This window comes from Ipomoea nil, unplaced genomic scaffold, assembly GCF_001879475.1.
Source record: "Ipomoea nil cultivar Tokyo-kokei standard unplaced genomic scaffold, Asagao_1.1 scaffold0211, whole genome shotgun sequence".
Lineage (NCBI taxonomy): Eukaryota > Viridiplantae > Streptophyta > Magnoliopsida > Solanales > Convolvulaceae > Ipomoea > Ipomoea nil.
Window position 1 is genome coordinate 4,291 of NW_017616639.1, and position 10,710 is coordinate 15,000.

The following is a 10,710-nucleotide window of genomic DNA, read 5'->3' on the forward strand; positions in this document are numbered from 1 at the left end:
GTATTATGGTTTTCTGGCCCAAGCGGCGTATTATCAAGAATTTTCTGGTCCAAGGGACGTATCAGCAAAATAATATCAGAAATATTAAATCTGTATTATCCAAGTTATTACTGGTGGAAACTCAATATCAGCAAGTATTAAAGGAAGGAATCTCAAGAAAAAAAAATGATCAGCCAAAATCAAGTTGCAAAATTTTATCAAATAAAGATCAGGAAGAAATGCCTTATCAGCAAAGAAGGAAGAAGACAAAAATGCTAGAAGACAAAATGTAAGGAGAAAGAGATAAAGACACCTTAGTAGTTATCTTATTATTGTACTAGTGTGTACCTAGTTTGAAACTTTTGATGTAGTAGTTATGTTATTGTACCTAGCTTGAAGACTTTTCTTGTAAGAGTTATCACTTAGGAGTTGTAAAATATTTGTAAGTTTCCTACCGAGGTTTTCTATATAAGGAGCCTCTTTGTTTAATAAAAGTATCAGAAAAGTTGGAGATCAGATAAGTCATCAGTTGAGTTCTTTTCTTCAGATAATCCTTGTTTCTTTTCATGGCTTTCTAAACTTTCTTTCTTCTATAACCAACTATCAAAAGTATAAACATATTACCCAAAGAAGAGAAAAGCTCTAGAAAAATTATTAAACATCTGTTAGCCACACTCCATATATTGTGTAGAAATATTAGGAAGATCTGTTGAGGACTCCCAGCTTCTAGCCTATCTCCCGTGGTATTGTGTGAACAGTAAAGGGAACAGAAGGGCAGGAAGGGTTGAGTATCCGGTGACCTGATAAGTCTGCACAAGGTATGAGTTAAGCTAACCTTGTTTGATAATTTTTTTAAGAGTAATATCTGAAGGGGTATGTTGTTTAGAAATTGATGGGAGGTTATAGAATTTTTAATTCAATGAAAAATGATCTCTATGATGAAGATTACTTCTGCTTGTAACATAATGTTTGTTCATATTGTCTGCCTTATAAATTTCTTGAAAGTATTAAATAAAAATAATCACTTATCCACCTTTTTTAAGGTTTAAAAAGATCTTGGAAAATATTAAAATGGAATATAACAAAGAAGCTTCAAGTAGTAATAATTCTGAAAATTTCAAACAGTGGGATAAATTTATTAATAATAAAAATAAGTTAAGACAAGAACAAAGGGATTGGTATAAAATAGGTAATTATCATAGAGTCAAATATATAACATGTGAAAATCCGATGGGAAAAAATTACCACTATGATAAATGCAAACAATCTATAAATAATATAGATAGAATAGATAAAAAGATATTAGAACTTGAAAAGAGAGCAGTAGAAAAAAGAAGAGAAATATTTACAAGTCTTACAGAAAAATTTAAAAACTTACAAAGATTTAAAAATTTCGAATACCCAGATTAAAATTATGAGTAGTAAGGATAAATTCACAGCTGGAAGAATTATTAAAGTACTTGATAAAGGAATAAAAGTAAACAAAGAAGCTTTAGTAGAAATAAAAAGGACTTATGAAATTCTGAAAGAAATTCACAATAATTTTCAAGAAAAATATCATAAAATGAAACATGAAATTAATTCAGAAGTAAAAGATGCCAACAACACAATTATAAAGATAGAAACAGAAATAAAAGAAGTGACCCAACAATTAAACCAAATAGCCCACGAGATAAAAACACTGAAATAGGAATTAAAAATTTAGAAACATTAAGGTATAGAATTTTAACACATTTATTTACTTAATCTCTAACTCATTTTTATCCCTATCGCCTTCCCGCAACAAATTGGTATCAGAGCCATAAAGAGATAAGTGATATTATGCATATTTACAGCGAAGAATTAAGAAAACAACGAATAATGTTGAAACAATATTATACAAAATTAAGAATATATGAAGAATTATTAAATAATACCAAAGAAGAAAACATACAAGAATGGTTATTAATAAAATTAGAATTAAATGATACAATTAATGGAATTAATACTATAGAAGCATATATAAATAGATTATATGAACAAAATAAGTATTATATTTGTTAAAAAATGGAAGCAATAGAACATATAGCGGCTAAACCATTAGAATATAATAGAGATATTAATCAACATATTATAAGTTGTAGAATAAGTTTAGAAATAATAAAACAACGAGAAGAAGAAATATTACAAAAAGATACTCAAATCATAAAAGCTTCAGAAGAAATAAATAGTTTAAATAATAGACTAACAATAAAAGAAGAAGAAATTAGACAAAAGGATATACAAATAAGAACACTATTAGAAGAAAAGCTAAGAATAGAAAATCAGAAGGAAAGAGAAATAAGACAATATAAAAAGATTATAGAAGAATGTTATTTTCAAATTGATAAATTAACTTATGGATAAAGGAAAAGAAAAAATAATGGAAGACCCAGAAACACATTATCAAATGGATACTTATGAAGGTGGAGTAACACAAACTTTAACCTTTAAACCTGAAATCTATGAAAAAATGAAAAATGAGAAAACACAATTTACCATTAATAAAATATTTAAAACAAAATGGTTTGATAGAAATAAAGACATAAGATATATAGTACAAAAACATGAAAATGCAATAGATATTACAACTATTAGTGGAAAAGCAAAAATAAATTTAATAACAGACGAAATATTAAAAAGAGAATTAGGAAAATTATCAAAAGCAGAAGCAAAGAGATATAGAAATGTTTATTTTGGAGCCATAGAATTTACTATAAAAGGATACTTTTAGAAAAATGTTGACACACCCATAGAAATATATATATCAGATGATAGAATACAAGGAAATATATTAGATGCTTTAATAACAGTTGTAAGAGGAAATTTAATTTATCAAAAATTAAAATTCACAGTCCAGCCAGATTTTAGTATATCATTAGAAGATGAACATAAAGAATTAGCTTTAACTCTGTACTACAAATTACAAGGAATTAAAATGCCTCAAGGATGCAAAGTAATGAGTATAGAAACAAAAATGATTTATGCTTTAACAAGGAATCACCAAGTAAGAAAACAACATGAGATGGAAATAATAGTACCTAAACTATATCAAGAAATTTTAGAACCTATAGCATATAAAGAACACTCTAAAATTACAATACCTGAAGATATATATATGGATTTTGAAAATAGAAGAATAAAACCAGTAGAAAAATTAATACCAATAGTACAAGGAAGTAAAATAAGCTTTCAAAAACAAATCATACCAAGACCTATAGAATCAGGAAAAACAAAATTTATACCCAAGAAACTAGATTTAGTAAATAATCAATATAATAGACCTGATAAATTAAAAATAAAAGTAATAATATTTAATGGAATGATGGTAACGGAAGGAATGACAACAATTACTACAGATACAAGTAATAGTTTTATACATGTAAGTAAAATTAATGAAAAGGAATGTATTACGATTGAACCTCAAATATATAATTTACCAAATGATGAAAGGGAAATAATAGTAAACAAATCAATAATTTTAAAATTTAAAATAAAAGATTTAGAATATAATATTAATATAGGTGTACTAGAATATGATAGTCCTTATGAATTACTATTAGGAAATGATTTTTTGTGTATGATAAGATATAAAATAACAAATGAAGGAGTAGAAATAAATGATCAAGGAAAAATTAGATTTATAGATAGATTATGAATATATCAAAAGAAGTATAAAACAAGGAAAAAGAATTAAAACAAATAAAAGAGATGATAGAAGAAAATCTAATAGTTTCACAATTAAAATATATAGAATATACATCGAGACAAGAAGAAATAGAAAATGACATTAAAGTATTAAAAGAAAAAAGGATTGAACCAAGAAAAGAATGGATAATACTTGAAGGAGGATGGAGAAAAAGAGTATATAAATAGAATGGATTTAACTGAAAAAATAGATCAAATATGGAATGAAATAGTAATAAAAGAGCAACTACAAAACATAATAAAAATATTAACTGAAATTAAAGAACATCAAATAAGAATACAAGAATTAAACATACAAGAAATTGTAAAAGAAGAATTAACTAAATTATGGAATACATCAGAAGTACCAACCTTTAAAATGATATTAGAAAAATTAGATGTATTAGAAATGAAGATAAACAAAAAATAGAAGAAAGGATAGAAAGTTCAGGAGTAAATAAAGAAACCATAGACCTTATACCATTAGAAGAAAAACCAGAAATAGTACCTATAGATGCTTGGAGAAGAAGTAAAGAACCAATTATGATAGATATTAGTAAGATGAAACCACAATTAACAGAACCCGTAAAACAAACAATAGAAAAATTGGCCTTACTCAGTAAGAAAGGAAAATTTTAAAATGACAGAAGAAAATAGTATAGAAACATTTCTTAAAAAATATGGAAAAGAAATAAGACAAGAAAGATATAAGTATGAACCAATAAATAAAACAAGAATTTAAAAGAGAAGAAAAAACAAAAAAAATCAAAAAGAAAAAAACAAAGTATTTATAGAAAAACCAGAATATACAGAATTTTTGGCATTAAAAATAGAAAAACAATCACAACAGATAGAAGAATTAAAAAGGGAAAATATTAAGTTAATAAATAATTCTAATAAAGAATGGATAGAGAAATATAAAAAATACAAACATAGTTATTATGATACCAAAAAAGAATTAAAAGAGACTAAACTAGAATTAAAACAAATGAAACAAGAAATGGATAATTTAAAAATAGAAATAGAAGCGTTACAAAATTCTATGAAAAAATTGAAAGGAAAAAATAAGATAAGTGATACGAGTAGCATAGACACTTGTAGTGATGATAGTAGAAAAGAAATAGAAAATAATAAAAAAGATTTAAAAATAGTAGGATATATAGAAGGTTTAGTAGATGAAGAAGAAGAAGATTTTGAAATAGTTAAAGAAAATGATCAAATTATAGAAGTATTAAGAAAAATGAAATCAGTAAATGCAATAATAGAAGAAGAACCAACAAGCGATATAGAAGAAGAATTTGAAAGAAATAATGATATAGAAACAGAAGCTGAAACAGAAGACATAATAAATGAAGATGCTAATGACTATCCTGAAGAAGAAATAGTAGATCCAAACTTAGAAATAATTAGTAGAAGAAAAACAAGTCTACCAGACCACATACCAATAGGACAACAATCTGAATTCAAAGACTTCGTAGGATCTATGAGTCAATGAGTAAATTTAAATGGATACTTTCTAGATTTAGATAATGTGTACGATGAACAAGAAATTAATAGAAGAATACACGATTGGAACTTAGGAATGTTTATAACACTAATGAACTCAAACTGTACCTCAAATCTAGACTATGTGTATGATTTAATATCAAAAACTTTAATAGGAAAAGTAGGATTTTGGTTTGAAACTATAACCGTTCAATTTAGAGCACAAGCACGTAATTATGCTACAGATTGGAAATCCATGTTGTCAATATTTGACATAGTATTAAAAAGAGAATTTTTAGGAGAAAGATGGTTTGTATCACAAGAAAAAGTAATAGCAGAAAGAAAAACAGAAATAATAATGAATTTGAACAATATGAAATGTTGTAAAATTAGTAAATTACCAGAATATACTATAAGTTTTAGTAAATTCTTTTATGAAGCAAGATTTTCTCAAGATGAAGGAATAACATATCAACAACTTTACTACGATCATCTACCAACACCATATAATACCGAAATAACTAAAGAATATAGTCAATATGAACCAAAAGAAAATACTTTAGGAGAAAGAATTAGAGTATTAAGATCATATTTGATGAGAAAATGTGAAGAATATAGAATACAACAAAAGATTAAAAAAGATAAGAGAAAAGGATTAAGAGAAATATGTGGATTTACGGAGAAAAGACTAATATTTGGATGTGACAAAGACTATAAAGACAAAAGAAGGAAAAGAAAATACTCTAAAAAATATAAGAAATATAGGAAAAATAGAAACAATGAATCTTAACAAGTCATATTATAAACCATATTATAAGAGATATAAAAGGAAAAAATTTAGAAAATAAAGAAATACCCCTGAAAATAGGAGAAGATTTAGAAATAAGAGAAGATTTAGAAAAGAAGAAAGAATATGAGACCATTAGAAGGAGAAAATAAAAAACCTTACGAATGTAGATGTTGGAATTGTAATGAAAAAGGACATTATGCAAATAAATGCCCTAAACTAAAACAAAAAGGAGTAAAATATCTTAATACTACTGAATTTATCATGAACTTAGAACAAATACAAGAAGAAAATGACCAATGGTATGAATATGAAATATTTTATATTAGTGAAACAGAACCAGAAGAAGAAAATATTAATGAACTTAGTAATAATGAAAGTAGTGAAGAAGAAAGTTCAGAATAATGGAAAAAGGATGGTTAGTATTAATGCAGATAAAATTCATAAAAAATATCGAAAGAAACTTCATAGAACAAATGATAACTTTAAAAAGAGTAGAAAATTTGTTAGAAGAAATATTAGGAGAAGATTTAAAAGATAAAATTATGGAAATTTATTATTATCATTTATTATATAAGAATAAAATATGGTAGCAGTTTATATAGAAACCTATGTAGAATATAAACCTAATAAGATGGCAATACAAAAAATATTTATAGATAGCGGAGCAGATATATGTTTAGCTAAAAAAGAAGTAATAGCACCATACCGATGGAAAAAATCAAACAGACATAGAATAAAAGTCTCAGGATTTAATGAACATAATAAAGAGTTAGATGTAATAGCTGAAGATGTAAAAATTATATTAGATAAATTAATATTTAAAATACCAATAGTATACCAAGAAAATAATATGAAACACCCTTTATTATTAGGAAATAATTTTTTAGACTTTTTCAAAACACAAGTAATAAATAGCGAGACGTTGAGCCTATTAACACCATGTAACAAATGGGTAAATCCTATCATTTTATGGGATTATTAAAAATAAATTAAAACAAAAATATTTGGAATTATTAAAAATAAATTTTGGAGAAAATCCTATCATTTTATGGGATAAAGAAAAGATATATGCTGATATAAAATTAATAAATCCAAATGATATTATAAGAAGTAAACCTATAAGATATAGTCCAACTGATCAAAAAGAATTTGAAATACAAATAAAAGAATTATTAGAATCTATATCTATATATATATATAAAAGTAAAATCCTCCTAACAAATTTTCCCCCCAAAACTTTTGTAGTAAAACTTATTTGGTAAGTAAATGTCAAATGGAAATTAAATTAAATAAATAATAATAATAATAATAATTTTATTACCTTAAATAAATAAATTATTATACTTTCCTTTTGAATTAGTATTTTCTACCTATAAATACAATGGCTTCTTCAATCAAAGAATCTCAGACTCATCTCTCTGCTTTGTTTTTGTATGAATTTTTTACATTTTTCTAACTATATTCTCACGTACTTCAATATGTTTTGCAGTTTATATCGTCTGGTATGAGTTTGAAGATATTTAAGGAAGCTCTGCTTCAACAAAAGGAAATTGAGGAGGAAAAGCATTTGTAACAGAACCATATTGGTTTAGTTTTTATGGAAGATTGTAGAGATGCGATCGAGGATGATAAAGACGATATTTTGATGATTTTGTAAAATTTTCTGAAACTTAGAGTTAGTATGTTAATTTCGAGATTTGTACATGCCATTCAAGTTTCTATGTTTTTTTTAACAAGCATAGTTCATTTTACAGCATTTTTATAATATATATATATATATATATATATATATATATATATATATATATATATATATATATATATATATATATATATATATATATATATATATATATATATATATATATATCCGTAGTATAATATAATATAATATAATAATAATAATAATAATAATAATAATAATAATAATGATGTTATTAACTTAAATAAATAAATAAATTATTATTCTTTCCTTTTAAATTAGTATTTTCTACCTATAAATATAAATTAGTATTTTCTACCTTAAATAAATAAATTATTTTACCTAATTTATATTATATTCTTTAAGCTACAATTTTGACATGATATCTTCGAAGCCCATTTTATTATATTGAGCCTTGGTACACAAGTCCAAATCAAATATATGTATGTACACGCATAACAATAATCCTAATCTATAAATTTTTCCCTCAAAACTTAGAGGCATTTATGTAATATCATCCATTATTTATATATAGATATTATTATATGTCATTATATTCAAATCAAATTATAGTAATTTTATATTCATCTCCATTTATATTAGATATATTCCTATTTCCGTGTATTATAGGACTTCAATATATTAGGCATAATCAGACTAAAATCAAATCCAATTATAGTAATTTTATATTCATCTCCATTTACATCCTAATAGTATTCCACTATTCCTATTTTCGTGTATTATAGGACTTCAATATATTAGGCATAACTAGACATGCCTAATAACTAGACATGTTTTTAAGAATCATATATATATATATATATATATATATATATATATATATATATATATATATATATATATATATATATATATATATATATATATATATATATATATATATATACTGTATTTTTTTTCCTGAATAATTTTAGGCTTAATTTGTTGATGTATCAGTAACATTGTTCAATCTCTGTGAATAAAGATTATTCCTTTGTTGTGTAGTACCATACAGAATTTACTATACAATCATGTAAATGAAAATTAAAAGTTTCATATTTAGTTCTTATTAATATACATGCAATTGCATATATTGAAAAAGTAGTATATAAATTTAATAAAGTATATTTTATTGGTAGTTTTATTTTTTAAAAAATGCAATATTTTGCAACTATTTCAGGTAAGCACTTTAGCAAGTTGTTTGTATATTATATTTATTAATTACTTTATTTTTTTTATTTTGTGAATATATTTCATGCTTGAAAATTGAATTGTAGATGTATCATATCCAATTCTTTATCATAATATTCATTTTATTTTATTGTGATGAAGATTGTATTTATGAGTTTAGACATGGGATGGATTAACAACTATCATATTCTTTTTAATTTAATTGTGATGAAGATTATACAGATGAGTCAAGAGTTTAAACATTGGACAAATTAACATGGATGTTAGTAAAGGATGTGGCAACACCTAACTTGCACAACTAATATATAGATTAATTAGTCTGGGTGTAATCAGAATTACTGATAAATGAGAATACAGATTTTCTTTTGTTGTTTACTAAAATGTTTGTAATAATTTGTTATTTTAAAACAGTGTATTAAAAGTTTATTATTTTAGTTAATTACCCATTTTAAATATCAAATCTTATTTAATTGATAGTATGTTTTTGGAAATCAATAAAATAATAGTATTTTTTTTTTCAATTGTAATATCGCAATGTTTCCTATATAGTTATTACACAACAAAACTTTAAAATGAATAAAGGTTACATATCGTATTTACACATGAAACTTATTTACAATAATAGTTGTTAGTATCATAAAATCACTTCAACATAGAAATATTAAAAAAAATTGAATTTAATAATTAACTAATTAATATGTACCAAGACTATGTGGTTTAATGGTATCCGGGTTGGACTTCCATTTGGAAGGTTATGAGTTCGAGCCTCACTGGAGGCGTTATTGGTTCTTTGTGTTTCAGTAGATTGAGAAAGTATATGAACAGATACTACAATGTAATAGGGCTAGTAACATTCAAAAAAAAAAACTAATTAATATGTATTTAAAAGAATCATTGACTAAGAATAAAAATGGCATGAAAAGTAGATCAATTTGAAAAGGAAATGATAATTAAAAATGACACAGAATATATTACTGGAAATAAAAATATATATAAATATGTTATTAATAATTAACTAATTAATATGTATTAAAAAATCATTGGTTGAGAATAAAAATGACATGCAATTAGACCAATTGAAAAAGAAAACGATAATTAATATTTGATTAAAAATGGCATAAAATATATAAATTCTAAATATATATCGACAATTATATTAATAATTATAGTATAAATTAATTGATATATACCAAGACTATGTGGTCTAATGGTATCCGGGTTGGACTTCTATTTGAAAGGTTGTAAGTTTGAGCCTTAATGGAGGTGTTATTGGTTCTTTGTGTTTTAGTAAATTGAGAAAGTATAAAATAATTGACTGAGATTAAAAATGACACTAAATATACAAATTATGATATATTTTTAAAAAAAGATCTCCAAATTAACAATGTCGAAAATAAAACGGATTAACAATAGTATATGTAAATTGGAAATAATAATTAATAATTTACTGGAAATAAAAAAAATTATATTAATAATTATCTAATTAATATGTATTAAAAAAGAATTATTGATTGGTAATAAAAATGACATGAAAATTAGGCCAATTGGAAAAGGAAATGATAATTAATACTTAATTAAAATGGATTACAATATATTACTGGAAATAAAGAAATATGTTATTAATAAATAACTAATTAATATGCAATAAAAAAGAATCATTGATTGAAAATAAAAATGGAATCATTGTCAAAAGGCTCTTATTTAATGAAACTTATCTTAGTGGTTTGTTATTTTAGTTTTTTTTTTTTAAATTGTTTTAATTTATTAGGGGGTTTGGGAAAGATTAACCCAAAATGTATATGCATTGTTTTAGTTTTTAAGAGGTTGAAGCAAATTGCTAAGTTATTAAATAATATTT

The 10,710-nt window shown here is 23.9% G+C and overlaps 1 long non-coding RNA gene across 1 annotated transcript in view; it reads left to right on the plus strand.

Annotated features, from left to right (window-relative positions):
• Positions 1 to 9,536: 9,536 nt before the first annotated feature.
• Positions 9,537 to 10,710, plus strand: part of LOC109192395 — a 22,115-nt gene continuing 20,941 nt past the window's right edge. Inside the window, exon 1 of the long non-coding RNA XR_002056093.1 lies at positions 9,537 to 9,551. This is a non-coding gene — a long non-coding RNA (uncharacterized LOC109192395). The remainder of the gene's footprint in view (positions 9,552 to 10,710) is intronic.